We start from the raw sequence: 16,921 nt of genomic DNA on the forward strand, positions 1-16,921 counted from the left end.
ATCTAACCAACGGGGATGATGACAACTATGGTAATGCAGCAGGGAATTGCCTGCAGTTGGTTTTATGTAGTTCTTGGCCAATATTAGCTGGTTGTCATGGTGTAGATCCAGATCAAGGAAAGCCAAATGGTCGGGATCAATCACAGAGGTGAACTTCAGTCCCATGTCGTTGTTGTTACAATGGGACACGAAGTTCACAACCTCTGCGGCCTCTCCATCCCAGATGATGACGATATCATCGATATATCGTCCGAAAAACACTATATGTGGAGTGTGGGGATTATTATTCAACACATATCGAGTTTCCCAATGTCCCATGGTGAGATTGGCATACGATGGAGCGAAATTGGCTCCCATCGCCGTGCCCGTGATCTGTAGGTAGTAGTCGTCGTTGAATAAAAAGTAATTGTGTGAAAGACAAAACAGAGTGGCTTGCAATATGAAGTCAGCCTGTTTGGGGTGAATGGTATCATCCTGACTGAGATAGAACTCTAGGGCCCTCATGCCAACTGCATGTGGGATAGATGTGTACAGAGACTGTACATCTAACGAGACCCACAAGTATGTCGGCTCCCATGTATACGGAGTAAGGAGTTCTAGCAAATGTATACCATCCCTGATGTAGGAGGGGAGCTCTTGAACTATCGGCTGTAAGAATATGTCAATATACTGCGAGAAGCCACTTGTGATGCTATCCATCGCAGCAACAATAGGCCTACCGGGGGGATTCGTTGTGCACTTATGCACTTTAGGTAAATGATAAAAATATGGAGTATGAAAATAATCCCTAAAGAGAAAAGACATCTCAGTTTTAGAGATGATACCATTCCTCAAGGCAGTGGTAGCTAAAACCTTTGCCTCAACTGTATATTCGGGTAGTGGATCTTTATTAAGTTTCATGTATGTGTTGCCATCGGATAGCAGCCGATTGGCCTCGTTCACATAATCACTTTTGTTCTGTATGACGACACTACCGCCTTTGTCCGCAGGCTTAATGATAATATTAGTATTGGACATTAATGTTTTAAGGGCCACATTCTCCACCTTACTTAAATTGCAACCATATTTGCTGTTATTACTTTTCTTAGCTTTTTTGCACATATCTAAGAGGTCAGAATATACAATGCGGTAAAAAGTTTCTATACACGGGCCTTTTGAGTGTGTAGGATAAAAATTGGACTTGGGTTTTAATTGTGTATGTCTCATGGGGGGGGAGATGGGAAGATGCTGGGTAAGTAAAACTTCCTCAACATCAATCTCACTCTGTCCCTCCCAGAGTGCATTACCTTCCATATACAACTCCTCTAGCATGGCTAAAGCTACTTCCGTGTCTACACCAGATGTCTGATCAGATAACTGGGTGCTCAAGGCGCACTCAGTATCGTTGTATGTAGGTGCCTTAGCTGATTTTAAAGAGAAATGTCTCTTTAACGTCAGGTTGCGGATAAATTTGTTCAAATCCTTAAATATTTGAAACGGATTGGGTTTGGTAGTAGGGGCAAAGGTGAGGCCACGGCTAAGTATGGCCCGATCATAGGCGGTGAGTTCGCAAGTAGATAAATTAAAGATCCTCACTGTTGGCATCTCATTTTCCTGACTCGGGCATTTTGATCTATTTCCTCTTCCCCTATGTCCTCTGCGCCGTGTTTTCTTTTCTTTAGACGCTTGGGGAGAGGTCCTGACACTAAAAAAGGGACCGCAGTCATATTAGTTGGCATACCGTCTGTAGATGGACATTCTACAGGTGAATACCCAGAAAGGGGGACCTGAGGCATAGGTGTTGGTGTCAATATAGGGATACCTCCATCAGCAGAACCAGCTGGGGTAAGGGCATTTTCTCGTGTGCCGGTACCTACCGGGACACTGAGGCAATTACTAGAAGGTTCTGATAGCACTACACTAGGTGTAGGACATGTCTTATTAAATGAGGAAGGAGGCCCTCTAAAGGATGTTGATGTGTTTGTAGCAGTTTTCTGGATATATGTAGTATTACTGGGTTTAGTAGAGGGATAGCTTTTTTTCTTTTTAGTGGTATTATTGTTATTGATCGCATTATGAGCGGGTGCAGCATCCGTTCTCTTATTTTTATTTTTATTTTTATTTTTAATTTGCGGGCAGAGCTTAGGTTTTTTGTATGGAAATTGAGAGGGATGACCTATGTCTGCCCTCTTAGTAAACATATAAGGTGCATGGTATGGAGGAGGTGGGCAGTGCATAGTAAGAAGTGAAGGAAGGGCAGGAAGGGACGAAAGGGAGGGAGAAGGGGTGGAATCAGTAGATACCATAGAATGATCAGTACGTTGTTTCTGATTTTTGTGTTTGTTATTCCAGGAGAAGACAATATTACTATTGTAGTCATCCAAATCACGCCGAAATTTTCCTAATTTGGTACAAACTAGGCTATCTTCATTTCTTTTGGTATTCTGTTTTAGGGTACGGAGCCATCTATTCGGTAATATTGTAGTGAGATCCATAATCTCGTTACTTAGGATCTGTATTTTGTGGACCATTTGGTCATATTTGACAGTTCTCTGTTCCATAATTATTTTTATCCATTTGTTTGTACAGAACTCCGAGATGGCTTGCCATTCCTTGGTATGTGGGGTATCCAGGAAGGAACACTCCTTCATAATCCTGAGTCCCCTAGGTGTAATATTGGCTGCTAGGTATTGATCCAGAAAGAACCGATCCCACCAATGGTTATTGGCAGCATCGATAGCCTTCTCCAATCTTCTAAAAGATGCACATAGTCTATGGTAGTGTTCATGTATAAATTTGTCTATAGGGACAAAAAGTGTACCTGGAAAAACAGAATATAGTTGATCCAGGACACAATATTTTTGGGACTCCACACTGTCAAGAAATTCCATGGCAGAATGAAGTTATTACAAGTAAACGTTATGACAAGGTTGACAATATATCAGTGTTTAAAAATATATAAATTAATTAATATAAAATAACCATTTAGAGTATAATGTACATGTCAATAGGCATCTATCCAAGAGGACGTAGACAAACTTAAACTAATTGGAAAAGACCCATTAAAATCAAACCTAACAATGTTATTAAAATAGGATAATATATGGACGTTTAGCAAGTAACATTAACAATGCAATGTTCAGACAGTTCCTCCTGGAGAGAGCAGCACCAACCTTCGTAGTTAAAGGCAATGTTCAGAAAAAAAAAGTTTGTTGGGCGCTTCTTACCAGGCAAGAAAGAAGGGAGTCCACCACTGTAGGAGGGGCGCGGGGGATGCTCCAGATTCTTATTTCGGGACTGTCCCAAATGGCTGGATACAAGGCAGCACTGACAGGAAAAACTCCGAAGAATCCGCTGGCAGAAGTGAAGAAAAAGAACAGGCGCCAATGTAGTTAGCCAGAAAGGTTTATTGCACAATATACATAATAACTTACACATAGGTAAGCTCCAGTCCGTATGGCAGCGTCTCCAGCGCACGATCCGGCCGTCCACCGGCCCGGAGGTGACGTCACAGGAAGCTGGTCAAAGAACTTGGTTACACCGGAAGCCGCAAGTGGAACGCAGGCTCCCGGAAATGACGCAACGCGTTTCGGAGCATGCGCACTCGGCTCCTTCCTCAAGCGTAAGTGACTGCCACCTGGTGCCAGGTTTAAATACAGCAGTCTACAATCAATTAACATGGAAATCAATACAAGGGGCGGCGCAATACTCTGCAGGACCAGCTCCACCGCCAGCACTTCTGGAGAGTACGCACAATACTTTATGAATAATACAATGGATTTCGTACTGGGGCTTATTCATGTACAACAGCTTTAGACAAACAATATACACTAAAAGTATTAAAACTATTAAAAAAGTCCTCAACGATAGATATATTGAAACATGACTTACATGCCACAAAACTAGGAGAGAAAATGAGATAATAATATGTACACATATATCTCTCTGTACCCAGGTACAGAGGAAAAACGGCTTACCTTATAATAAGGAAAACCGTAGGCTCCGAGGATCATGTACTCCCAAAAGGAATTCATTTTCCCATGATCCATAATACATTATAAAAATATATAAGCACCTAAATGTGCCGGATAGCTAAAAGACAAGAGACAAAGTTCTAAGAACTATAAAATTGCTATAAAAATACTTTAAAATACATGCACACATGTATGCATGTGTGTACACACGCACACATATATACATGTATGTACCCATATGGTGCCTACAAAAGGGAATGACTAGGAAGGGAAAAGGTGATAAGGAATGAGAAGGGAGGGAAGGGAATAAACCTTTCTGGCTAACTACATTGGCGCCTGTTCTTTTTCTTCACATGATGCCACGTCCGGGTTACTCGGCTGCTAAAGACGACAGTTTCAAAAAGTGAATGTATTCAAAAATGCAGTTTTCGGCGTTTTGAATACATGGAAGTGTAGTGGAGGGGTCTAGGGTTTTTTAGACCCTCGATCCCTCCATAAAGAGTACCTGTCACTGCATATTGCTGTCACAAGGGATGTTTACATTGCTTGTGACAGCAATAAAAGTGATCAGATTGTTTTTTTTTTAAAAAAAAAAATAAAATAAATAGGAAAAAAAGGAAAATGTAGCCGCTCCCGTCGCCCTTAGCTCGCGCACGAAAGAAAACGTATATGGAAGTCGTGCCGCAAATGAAATCGCTGTTTAAACCACACATAGGGGGGAACCGCGATCGCCAGAGCGTGAGCAATAATTTAAAAAAAAGAGCTACACTCTAACTCTAAACTGGTAACCGTTAAAAAATTTTAAAGAGTCGCCTATGGAGATTTTTATTGACCGTAGTTTGTCGCCATTCCGCGGGTGTGCGCAATTTTAAACCGTAACATGTTGGGTATCTATTTACTCGGCATTACATCATCTTTCACATTGTACAAAAAAAATGAGCTAACTTTACTGTTTAGTTTTTTTTAAATGCAGTGAAATGTGATTTTTCGTAATTTTTCCAAAAAAATGGCGTTTGAAAGACTGCTGCGCAAATACCGCGTGACAAAAAATATTGCAATGACCGCCATTTTTTTTCTCCAGAGTCTTTGCTAAAAAAAAAATATATATATATAATGTTTGGGGGTTTTAAGTAGTTTTCGAGCAAAAAATACTGAAACTGTAAACAGAAAGTGTCAAAAATAGGCCTGGTCTTGAAGTGGTTAAGCTTAGCCTCTCACAGTAATGAAGGTTAAAAAAAAGTGTCCCTCTAGTTTACAAGCACACAGCATGTTGTATATTTACACTGATGGGCACTGATAGGTGGCACTGGTGGGCACGGATTAGCAATACTGATGGGCACTGATAGGTTGTACTGGTGGGCACTGATTAGGAGCACTGGAGGGCACTTATTTGCAGCACTACTAACGGGACTGATGTCCCTCTAACAGAAACCGGTCAACGACATGCTACTTTTCTTCACGCTGACAACATGAAGAAAAAAACAAAAGCCGCAAACCGGCTTCTGTTTATTTCTGTGATCAGCTGTCATTGGCTGACAGCTGATCACGTTGTAAAGGGTCCGCTGTGATTGGCCCTTTAACCTGCTCTGTGCTTAGCCAAGTCCCAAGGACTTGTCAATCACAGGGGGGCACGCGGGCGGCGCGAGCACAGGTGGGACATCTATGTACGCCCTCCCAGCATTTTAAGCCTGCGTTGCAGCCGTCTTTCAGCTATAGCATGGTTGCAAAATGGTTAACATATAGTTTGGAACTTTGTTACTATTTAACCCAATAGCAGGAAAGCCACTATAAGATTTTCTGAAGACTTTTTCCTTTAGATTTACCAAAACCTTATAATATGAGGTCAAACCTAAACACTTTCAATTTGTATGCAATCTGGCAGGCCCTTGCACTACATAGAAAAGGTAAATCTGAAGGAAAAAGTCTTCAGAAAATCTTATAGTGTGTATGGCCCTTAAGTGTTTGACAGCAAAAAAAAAAAAAAACTGTTAAAATATTAAATTTATTTGTATTCACAGAGACTAAAAATATATATTAGATTGTGACATCATCTGCTCACCTCTCCACCTCAGCTAATCAGAGGAAGCCTTGCATTCATGAATAAGGACTAAAACATGATTTCAGTCTTTGATAGAATGTGGAAGGCTTTTTTTTTTTGCCGTCTGTGCCTTTCTTTAGTAGCTACCCTTTCTATTTGTCCTAGTGACCATTGTCACCAGGACTAATAGTGAGGAAAGGTGTATAATTTTCCGCCATTTTTGTTACCAGGACAGGATAAGGGGAGAAATCTTCCAGTTGGGGTACACTTGTTTTGGTGACAAGGGGATTAGTCTCATATTGGAGAGATTTCCTCCCACTTTCTGTTGTGTCTATAAGACATGAAGCGAAGAGAAATCACTTGATTAATGTAAAAACAAAAAAAAACTGAAAGGGCTTTTAATCATAAATCTAGTAAGGTTTAAGATATATTTTTTTCATGATAACATTCGAGGACAATAATTGAATCTAGTCATTGAATCTACCAAAGTGATCACATACAGTATTTGCTGATGCAAGCTCAGATAAAGTCAAATGAATGTGTGTGGATTGATACCATAAATAGTTTAACGTGGAAAAAAAGTGGTCCATGCAAAAATGTCTCTGCCGATGCTTGAAGATTTTTTATGTGGTGTACACCAGTGGTCCTCAACCCTGGCCTACAGGGCCCACTAATGGCGCTTTTCCACTGCATGGAACCGTACTGGTTCGGCACGCTTTTGTGCTTTTCCACTGCTGGTACCGCATGGTATAGGGTTGGAACGGTTCGGTACGGTACGGTATAGGTTTGCTTTTCCACTGCATGGAACCGAACGGTACGGTACGGTACGGCTCTGAAAAAACAGTACCTACTCGATTGTGGTTCCAACAGGTACCAAACTGGTACCATATCCCACAATCCTTTGCATGCAGTCACTACTAGCCACTGATTGGTCAGAGAATCCCACCCACCCCGTTGTTATCCCACCCACTTAACTTTAGTACTACTTTAGTGGAAAAGCAAACCTATACCGTACCGTACCGAACCGTTCCGACACTATACCATGCGGTACCAGCAGTGGAAAAGCAAACCGGGCCAAGCAGGGCCGAGTAGAGCCGAGCCGGTACGAGCCGGTACTTGCAGTGGAAAAGTGCCATAACAGGCCAGATTTTCAAGATAACTGAAATACATCCCAGGTGATATCATTTGCTGCTCAGTGATTGCAGTACTCTAGTCTGCATCTCCCCAAGGTAATACCTAAAATCTGGCCTGTTAGTGGGTCCTGTAGGCCAGGGTTGAGGACCACTGGTGTACACTATAGGATTTATCTGCAATATGGTCGTAAGAAGAAATTTTCTCTAATTATCTGTTGTTGCTTCTGCTTTGACCCATTTATATGCAAATTGTACCCATTATGGGAGTGTATAGCTTTGTTGTATGTTGTTATACATTTACCTATTCCCACATGATACACTCTAAATGACCTTTACTGAGTTTTCCAGCTTTTAAAAAAAAAAAAAGGATTTGCAAAATCAGTTTGTAGTGCTTATCTAAGGGAGGACTAAAATTGCATTCTGAAATTGGTGTGTTAAATGGAAAATAATCCTCAGTAGAGGTATAAAGTTTCATATGGCATCCAAGGTGTGGTTGAGAGAGATGATTTTTCTTTGTTCACTGACTTGACGTAATCCTTTTCCCAGGTTTTAAAGAATCTGATAAAGAGGTAGTGGGAAACTGAAGATTATTCCCACTGATTTCAGACCTCACCACAGATGTTCACAAGAGTAGATGAGCAGTGTGGTGAGGGAGATGGCTAGAACCAAAGGGCCAAAGAAGCTAGTCAGATTTTACCTGGACATAGAATCCCTGATGATAACTCTAGTGCTGTACTACAAAGCGAGGAAGATTTGTGAGAAATCTTTGGTTGTGGAGGGTTGCCAGAATGAGGACCACTGGTAGACATACTTTTAAAATGAGGCTGTCTCTCCTGCTGACCAAACAGCAAGCAAAGATAAATCCAAGCTTAAATAGCATTTGAGCGTACATTGGATCGATATTAGCATAAAAAAGCAAAGTCATTTGAGACCAGGAAGCCAGGGTGTATCTTTGGTTGTAGCCAATAAACATTTTTTTTTATATTTATATGTTCCTTAATTGTAACAAGCCAGTCTGTGATTGTATAACTGTCATCCAATAAGCTAGGTAATATTTCAAGATATCTGGAAAGTCTCTCACTCATTCATTTTTGATTCTGTAGTATGGAAGATTTCACTCTCACCCTTCCACAGCTCTACAGATTTTAATTTTTATTTTTGCATCTATTTTTGCATCTAAAAACCACAAGGCCTACTAGCAGATAACAAAAAAAAGTATTGGCAGGAAGTTACATTTCACTGAAATTTTTCTTCTCTACCAGGGAAAGTTATATTTAACCCTGGTTGCTAAATCTTTATACAGAAATATTAGATAACCAATGCACCAAAAGCAATACATAAAAATACTTCATATGCATTAATTGACCACTATTATTATTTACACCTATACATATGAACCTGTCTACACTGAATAATACAAATTATGCAACCTTTGTATGTCCTCCCTGTGTTTAAGTGGGTTTCCTCCCAAAAGCCCAAAACATATCGTAGGTTTAACTGGCTTCCACCAAAACCAACATCAATACATGCATGTATTTGTTATATACAGTGCATTGCAAAAGTATTCGGCCCCCTTGAACATTTCGACCTTTTGCTACATTTCAGGCTTCAAACATACAGATATAAAACTGTAATTTTTTTTGAAGAATCAACAAGTGGGACACATTAATGAAGTGGAACGAAATTTATTGGATATTTCAAGCTTTTTTAACAAATAAAAAACTGAAAAATTGGGCGTGCAAAATTATTCAGCCCCATTAAGTTAATACTTTGTAGCGCCACCTTTTGCTGCGATTACAGCTGTAAGTCGCTTGGGGTATGTCTCTATCAGTTTTGCACTTCGAGAGACTGAAAATTTTGCCCATTCGTTCTTGCAAAACAGCTCGAGCTCAGTGAGGTTGGATGGAGAGCGTTTGTGAACAGCAGTTTTCAGTTCTTTCCACAGATTCTTGATTGGATTCAGGTCTGGACTTTGACTTTGCCATTCTAACACCGGGATATGTTTATTTGTGAACCATTCCATTGTAGATTTTGCTTTATGTTTTGGATCATTTGCTTGTTGGAAGACAAATCTCCGTCCCAGTCTCAGGTCTTTTGCAGACTCCATCAGGTTTTCTTCCAGAATGGTCCTGTATTTGGCTCCATCCATCTTCCCATCAATATTAACCATCTTCCCTGTCCCTGCTGAAGAAAAGCAGGACCAAACCATGATGCTGCCACCACCATGTTTGACAGTGGGGATGGTGTGTTCAGGGTGATGAGCTGTGTTGCTTTTACGCCAAACATAACGTTTTGCGTTGTTGCCAAGAAGTTTGATTTTGGTTTCATCTGACCAGAGCACCTTCTTCCACGTTTGATGTGTCTCCCAGGTGGCTTGTGGCAAACTTTAAACTACACTTTTTATGGATATCTTTAAGAAATGGCTTTCTTCTTGCCACTCTTCCATAAAGGCCAGATTTGTGCAGTATATGAATTATTGTTATCCTATGGACAGAGTCTCCCACCTCAGCTGTAGATCTCTGCAGTTCATCCAGAGTGATCATGGGCCTCTTGGCTGCTTCTCTGATCAGTCTTCTCCTTGTATGAGCTGAAAGTTTAGAGGGACGGCCAGGTCTTCGTAGATTTGCAGTGGTCTGATACTCCTTCCATTTCAATATTATCGCTTGCACAGTGCTCCTTGGGATGTTTAAAGCTTGGGAAATCTTTTTGTATCTAAATCCAGCTTTAAACTTCTCCACAACAGTATCTTGGACCTGTCTGGTGTGTTCCTTGTTCTTCATGATGCTCTCTGCGCTTTAAACGGACCTCTGAGACTATCACAGTGCAGGTGCATTTATACGGAGACTTGATTACACACAGGTGGATTCTATTTATCATCATTAGTCATTTAGGTCAACATTGGATCATTCAGAGATCCTCACTGAACTTCTGGAGAGAGTTTGCTGCACTGAAAGTAAAGGGGCTGAATAATTTTTCACGCCCAATTTTTCAGTTTTTTGTTTGTTAACAAAGTTTGAAATATCCAATAAATTTTGTTCCACTTCATGATTGTGTCCCACTTGTTGGTGATTCTTCAAAAAAAATTACAGTTTTATATCTTTATGTTTGAAGCCTGAAATGTGGCAAAAGGTCAAAAAGTTCAAGGGGGCCGAATACTTTCGCAATGCACTGTAACTAACTTTAGACTGTAACATCTAGAAAACATCCTTAAAAATAGCCCTTAGTAATTTATATACAAATTCTTTTTATTCTGATTTTTTACAGGGATGGTAATTTATTTATTATACAATAATAATATGCAAGTGTCCCTGCGTCCGTCCCTGTGTCCGTGGAATTAAGCTACTGCGCATGTGCCGCACGGACAGCCGTTGGGACGCACACACTGCCGCGGGAAAATTGCTGTCACGGGCGAACCAAAGCTGAGAAAAATTTGGGGTTTCGGGGATGAAAGGGCGCGGAGCAGTGACCCGAGAACCGGGCCTCCCCCCGCCATAGACTCCAATGTTAAACCCAGTCACCTCGTGGTTAGGTCACGGCCCGGTTCTCGGGGTCACTGCTCCGCGCGCTTTCATCCCCGAGACCCCAAATTTTTATCAGCTGTAGGAGAGCGTCATGGCTACCTGCAGTACAATTTTGTGGTCTCAAGCACCTTTGGTTCACCCGTGACAGCAATGTTTTCGGGAGGGGAGGTGGTGGTGGATTTGGGGGTCTTTTCCTTTTGGATGATCCACTGTGTGTGTGAGGAACTCCCCTCCCCCCTCCTCTCTGATTTCCTGCCCTCACATCTCCCCTCCCCCACACCAATCTCCAACCCGACATTTATCGTTCAATCCCCCCTATACACTACAATCCCCTCCCTCCCCCATACACTACAATCCCCTCCCTCCCCCATACACTATAATCCCCCCTCCCCCATACACTATAATCCCCTCCCCCCCATACACTACAATCCCCTCCCCCCATACACTACAATCCCCTCCCCCATACACTACAATCCCCTCCCTCCCCCCACACTACAATCCCCTCCCCCCCCCCCCACACTACAATCCCCTCCCTTCCCCATACACTACAATCACCTCCCCATACACTACAATCCCCTCCCTTCCCCAACACACTACAATCCCCTCCACCCCAACGCACTTCAATCCCCTCCCTCCCCCATACACTGTAGAACCCCTCCCCCATACACTGTAGAACCCCTCCCCCATACACTATAATCTACCCCCCATACATTACAATCCCCTCCCCCCATACACTACAATCCCCTCCCCCCATACACTACAATCCCCTCCCTCCCCCATACACTACAATCCCCTCCCTCCCCCCATACACTACAATCCCCTCCCTCCCCCATACACTACAATCCCCTCCCTTCCCCATACACTACAATACCCTCCCCATACACTACAATCCCCTCCCTTCCCCAACAGACTACAATCCCCTCCCCAACACACTACAATCCCCTCCCTCCCCCCCAACTACAATCCCCTCCCTCCCCCCACGCTACAATCCCTTCCCTTCCCCAACACACTACAATCCCCTCCCCCCAACACACTACAATCCCCTCCCTCCCCCCACTACAATCCCCTCCCTCCCCCCACGCTTCAATCTCCTCCCTCCCCCATACACTGTAGAACCCCTCCCCCATACACTATAATCTACCCCCCATACACTACAATCCCCTCCGTCCCCCCATACACTACAATCCCCTCCCTCCCCATACACTACAATCCCCTCCCCCCCATACACTACAATCCCCTCCCTCCCCCCCACACTACAATCCCCTCCCTCCCCCCACTACAATCCCCTCCCTTCCCCATACACTACAATCCCCTCCCAATACACTACAATCCCCTCCCTTCCCCAACACACTACAATCCCCTCCCCCCAACACACTACAATCCCTCCCCCCCACTACAATCCCCTCCCTCCCCCCACGCTTCAATCTCCTCCCTCCCCCATACACTGTAGAACCCCTCCCCCATACACTGTAGAACCCCTCCCCCATACACTATAATCTACCCCCCCATACACTACAATCCCCTCCGTCCCCCCCATACACTACAATCCCCTCCCTCCCCATACACTACAATCCTCTCCCCCCCATACACTACAATCCCCTCCCTCCCCCCCACACTACAATCCCCTCCCTCCCCCCACTACAATCCCCTCCCTTCCCCATACACTACAATCCCCTCCCAATACACTACAATCCCTTCCCTTCCCCAACACACTACAATCCCCTCCCCCCAACACACTACAATCCCCTCCCCCCAACACACTACAATCCCCTCCACCCACTACAATCCCCTCCCTCCCCTCCCACACTTCAATCCCCTCCCTCCCTCATACACTGTAGAACCCCTCCCCATACACTATAATCCCCCCCATACACTACAATCCCCTCCATCCCCCCATACACTACAATCCCCTCCCTCCCCCATACACTACAATCCCCTCCCCCCCATACACTACAATCCCCTCCCTCCCCCCATACACTACAATCCCTTCCGTCTCCAGCACCTTTGGTTCGTCCGTGACAAAAGTTTTCCCGGGAGGGGAGGTGGTGGTGGATTTGGGGGTCTTTTCCTATCGGATGATCCCCTGTTCTGTGTGTGTGAGGAGCTCCCCTCCCCCTCCTCTCTGATTTCCCGCCCTCACATCTCCCCTCCCCCACACCAATCTCCAACCCGACATTTATCGTTCAATCCCCCCCATACACTACAATCCCCTCCCCTCCATACACTACAATCCCCTCCCTCCCCCATACACTACAATCCCCTCCCTCCCCCATACACTACAATCCCCTCCCTACCGCATACACTACTATCCCCTCCCCCCATACACTACAATCCCCTCTCCCCCCCCACACTACAATCCCCTCCCTCCCCCATACACTACAATCCCCTCCCCCATACACTATAATCCCCCCTCCCCCATACACTATAATCCCCTCCCCCCATACACTATAATCCCCTCCCCCCATACACTACAATCCCCTCCCCCTATACACTACAATCCCCCCCCCCATACACTACAATCCCCTCCCCCATACACTACAATCCCCTCCCTCCCCCCACAATACAATCCCCTCCCTCCCCCCCACACTACAATCCCCTCCCTCCCTCCCCCCACACTACAATCCCCTCCCTTCCCCATACACTACAATCCCCTCCCCATACACTACAATCCCCTCCCTTCCCCAACACACTACAATCCTCTCCCCCCAACACACTACAACCCCCTCCCTCCCCCCCCCCACTACAATCCCCTCCCTCCCCCCACGCTACAATCTCTTCCCTCCCCCATACACTGTAGAACCCCTCCCCCATACACTGTAGAACCCCTCCCCCATACACTATAATCCCCCCATACACTACAATCCCCTCCGTCCCCCCCATACAGTACAATCCCCTCCCTCCCCATACACTACAATCCCCTCCCCCATACACTACAATCCCCTCCCTCCCCCATACACTACAACCCCCTCCCTCCCCCCATACACTACAATCCCCTCCCTCCCCCCACACTACAATCCCCTCCCTCCCCCATACACTACAATACCCTCCCTTCCCCATACACTACAATCCCCTCCCTTCCCCATACACTACAATCCCCTCCCCATACACTACAATCCCCTCCCTTCCCCAACACACTACAATCCCCTCCCTCCCCCCCATATATATGGCTCCTTCTGTTCTAAGTATACTAAATAATCTATACATATAAAGTACAAGTGTCTCTGCGTCCAGTCCCTGTGTCTGTGGGATTGCGCTACTGCGCACAGCCGATGGGACTTGGAGCGCAGAGACTTCGGGTGACCAGGCAAAACTGTTGAAGCGGCTGGTGCGCGCTCGCGTGGAATTACTGCTAAGTCTGTTTTTACAAATCTTTGACCACATATGTTCTAGAGCCCGTTAATTTAACGGGCTTAATGTCTAGTTATACATAAAAGCATAATTGATTACATTTCTGATCATTAGTAGATTCATATGTGTGCTTGCAATGACAGATGCTTTTTTACACTCTTTCTAGCTGCTTCATTCAGTTTTTGGACAGCAACGCAAAACTGTCATACAGTCATATACATACATCAATATTACAGGAAGTACAAGAAACCTTTCAAAGGAAGAATCATAATTATACCCTATACACAAATCTATAGTGTATGTGTTGCGGATATGTGTTCTGTGTGTAGGTTGACCTGAAAACAGGAAGAAGATACCAGCTTTATAATACTGAGCTTTAAATCGACAGTGGACTTAAAAGTGATATTTGGATAGCATGTGGAAGGGTATCAACATGGTCATTTTTTTTTTTTTGCCATCATAAAAAGGAGCACCACATTTTAAAGCTAGAGGCCAGCATTTGAGTGTGGTGCTCCAACTTTTTCTTTAAGTTCCAATCTGAGAAGCTAATTTGGCATAGGCAAGCTGCCTGCTCAGTTGGAACACACTCCTATCTATTGACTGCACATGTGGCATTATACTGTGTCATTAGTGCCTCAGGTCTTCAGTGCCACCTACCTACCTGTTTGACATTTTTTTTCACTGTTTGTGTCTCAACTTCATCATTTCATTTTGTGCAAATGACCATTGTCACTGGGGCTGAAAGGGAGGTAAAATCCAAAATGGTACTGCCCCTGATTACCTTTGGAAAATGATTGTAAGGCCAATGCTATGGCATGGTCCACAGAAGACGACAATCATTTATCCTATTTAACCACAGATCTTGACCATCGGCTGCCCCGTCCATTTACACAAAAAAACGCTGGCTAACCCCACCTGAACAAAAAGCAAGACCATCATTATTATGCTGGCCCCAGTTAAAAAAATCCAATAGAGGAACTCAACCGAGCAATTCCTCTCCTGTGCTCTTTTATAAATTGTTAATCATAAGAGTTTAAGCACACTTTATTTAAAAAGTGGTGTTAAATTATATATTTTCTAAAATGTGACCTTCCTCAGAAAAATAACATCTGGACATTTGAATGAGTCCGAAACTGAGGCCTCTTTCAGACGGGGTGGACTTTGTCAGGGGGATCCGCCTGCTTAGCGGGGGATCTCTCCGCTGATCCCTGCTGAGCAGGCAGATGACAGGTACCTGTCCGCTTCGCTATGCAAATTGGACACAACTCGTTCTTCTCTATGAGATGATCAGATGGAAACAGACTGCTGTCTGTTTCCATCTGACTGTCATCTGATTCGATCCACCGGATGGATGGGGAACAGATCCCCCATCCGTCTGTTTTTTATCACTTTTTTTAAAAAGAAAGGTTCATTTTATAAAAAGGCTACTGTTGCCATACTAAGTGAACCTTGCTGCTGACATTTTTGGCCCATTGCCAGTGCTATCAGCTATGTTGTGCTAATGTAAAATTACATTTAAAAAGGAATGTGAAAAAATGTAGTTGTACAAGTGGGACGATAAGTCACAATAGCAGACGGCTTCAAATTAACAATGCATAGCTATTTCCTTGTGTAGAATAACTGTTCATCTTGATAATGTTTGCACATTATTGTTTAGTCACATGTAATATATGTAAATTTAGTTAGTTATAACCCCCACGATTGAACATGGGGAAAGTCAGACTCATATTTAAGCAGCCAGCTTCCTTATGTTCGGATTTGGACTTTGACATGGACAAGTTAACGTAATGTTTGCTGGAGGATTACAATTGCTGAAACTACACTACGTATCAATATAAGTCATACATATTACAAGTAATTACAGTTTTACAAGGAATAAAAATCTTACTTTTTCTTTCTTTCTTTTCTTTTTTTGTAACGGTCAGTTCAAACCACTTGCAGTCCAGTGCGTTTTTTTTTTTTTTGTTTCTGCATCAAAAATGCATGGAAAGTAGGTTATATGGTAATGGCATAGTTCACACCAGTGCGATCAGTTTCAGGGCGTTCCAGAAAAAAGTAGAACGTGCTGCATTTTTTCTGCACTAGACTGTACTGGAATGCGGTAAAACGCATAAGGAAATGCACCAAAATGCACTGGAACATATCAAAAACTCCCCAGACCCCAGTACAGAGGGAAAAAATAACAGGAAAAAGGGAGAAAAAAGCATTTAAAATGCATCCGGAAATGCACCGGAATACATCAAAAAGCATGTGCAGAAATGCATCGAGAACGGATCTGGAATGCTTTTTTGTGATGTGAACCAGCTCTAAAACAGGACTGTTCAAACCTTTGAAACACAGGACTAATATACTGTCCTTCAGATTTTAGGGGGCCAGATTATGCCTAGTGTATATTCTGGCATCAGTTAGAGTAAAAAATATTTCAGGCTTGGTGGTCAGTGGGGAAGGAATAGTGGAAGAAAACATGCACGCCCTCTGTTTATCCACTAGGCATTTTAACAGCTGTCATCCTCGTGTCCAGCCAGAGATGTATAGTAACGAAGTAGAACTACTTAAGTACTGTACTTAAGTACCGAAATGCGGTATCTGTACTTTCCTAGAGTAGAATTTTTTTCTCCTACTTCTACTTTTACTTCACTACATTTTTTTGATGATTTCGATACTTCTACTCAAGTATTTTTTTTTTGTGCTGCATAGTTACTCGTTACTTTTAAAAAAATTACCACTGCCAGAACAGTAGATGGCAGGTTGCATAAAGCTCAAAAAAATGTGTATAATGTCATTTGTAAATCAGCGCATACGAAAATAAAGGCTGTGTATAATAAAAGCTGCTATACCAAATCTTTCCAATAAAAAGAAAATATGAAACAAACAAATAAATGGTGCTACGGCGCTTAAAGTGCATCAAGAAACTACTAACAAACACAG

General features: G+C 43.4%; 2 protein-coding genes across 2 annotated transcripts in view; one reads left to right on the top strand and one right to left on the bottom strand.

Annotated features, from left to right (window-relative positions):
- The window catches only part of PLGRKT (plasminogen receptor with a C-terminal lysine), a 473,875-nt gene that overhangs the window by 291,691 nt on the left and 165,263 nt on the right, over positions 1-16,921 (bottom strand). The gene's annotated exons all lie outside the window — the stretch shown is intronic.
- The window catches only part of LOC309566301 (programmed cell death 1 ligand 2-like), a 93,154-nt gene that overhangs the window by 51,570 nt on the left and 24,663 nt on the right, over positions 1-16,921 (top strand). The window lies entirely within an intron of this gene.

The sequence above is a fragment of the Pelophylax lessonae genome, assembly GCF_965119305.1.
Source record: "Pelophylax lessonae genome assembly, chromosome: 1".
Classification (NCBI taxonomy): Eukaryota; Metazoa; Chordata; class Amphibia; order Anura; family Ranidae; genus Pelophylax; species Pelophylax lessonae.